General features: G+C 44.4%; 1 non-coding gene across 1 annotated transcript; it reads right to left on the bottom strand.

Moving 5' to 3' along the window:
- Positions 1 to 164: 164 nt before the first annotated feature.
- LOC113405522 lies at positions 165 to 371 on the bottom strand. The gene has a single exon (XR_003369503.1). It is a non-coding gene; the product is annotated as a small nucleolar RNA SNORA73 family (small nucleolar RNA).
- Between the last annotated feature and the right edge of the window lie 953 nt (positions 372 to 1,324).

Below are 1,324 nucleotides of genomic sequence, written 5' to 3'. Positions count from 1 at the left end.
TCCTCACCTTGTGGGCAGGCGTGCGCTGCTTGCAAAGCTGCTGAAATAGAACAAGCAAACAACATGTTAGAACAACTGAGTGAATCCCTGCTCAGTCTGCCTAATGGAGTTTGATGGGGTTGCAGAACATGGCTTCCCAAAGTGAAGAAGCCATCTGGGTAATGCAATGTCTCCTGCATGGTTTATCTCCTCAGTCACAGTCCGAAGACTCAGAGAAGCAGTAGGAATATGCAGGCTGCAGACCAGAGGCCCAAGCTTATTCTCCAACGTCGTGGAATGGGACTATACGTCATGGAGCTCGAAAGCCTACGCTCCCATACGCCACATGGGCAGAGCCAAGAGAGAGCAACTTCTCCGGATGCCCACGTTGGATTGAAATAACGTACTCTAGCACTGTTTTACACTAGTCCATACACAACTGAACTACCCACCTACTTAGCTTCCCAGATGCTAAACTTAACTGAATTCCAACCCCATCAATGCAGTCGCCCAAAACCCACAATGCAAAGCACGGGTAGACGCCATGCATCAGTTACACAAATGTGTAAGACAGACCCATGGGTAATGCTGTGAAAACTGAACTTTGACCAAATGGACCACACAAAGGCTGTTTTATAAACACTGAAATGGGATGATGTAGGTGAACTAGAATTCATATTTGATCTATGTCAAAATGAAATTTGTATGGACCAAAACAAACATCTATCGTCAGTCACTGAAAAGGCAAAGCTACAACATAGCTTCTAAATTTCAATTATTATACAAAATCATATATGCATTGAACCATAGAATATTAGGGTTGGAAGGAACCTCAGGAGGTCATCTAGTCCAACCCCCTGCTCAAAGCAGGACCAACACCAACTAAATTGAGAACACTGTTGTTGACACAAGATTTCAAATATACCACTCCACACTCCCCCAAAAGCCTGATCCTGCAGACACACAACAGAGTACTCCTTTACTGTGAGAAAGTAGGATCACCACCTATGCTTTCTAACAGGGGGTAGTCCATGTTTAGTTACAAGTAAGTTGAACTTTGCTATCCTTGCTGAGCCTTCTACATCTCCAGGATTCCATGTTATTTTGGGTAAACTGGGCTACCTTGCAGACCCAGCCCAAGTGTACAAGAAAACAATACTAGGAAGTGGAAGGGTACCTTTATAAACACACAGAAAATTGTAAGTGACACAAATCCTCACCTTGTGGGCAGGCGTGCGCTGCTTGCAAAGCTGCTGAAATAGAACAAGCAAACAACATGTTAGAACAACTGAGTGAATCCCTGCTCAGTCTGCCTAATGGAGTTTGATGGGGTTGCAGAACATGG

Source organism: Terrapene carolina, unplaced genomic scaffold, assembly GCF_002925995.2.
Source record: "Terrapene carolina triunguis isolate 2854851 unplaced genomic scaffold, T_m_triunguis-2.0 Scaffold41431, whole genome shotgun sequence".
Classification (NCBI taxonomy): Eukaryota; Metazoa; Chordata; order Testudines; family Emydidae; genus Terrapene; species Terrapene triunguis.
The sequence above is the reverse complement of the archived record's forward strand: the minus strand, read 5'-3'. Positions and strand labels throughout refer to the sequence as shown.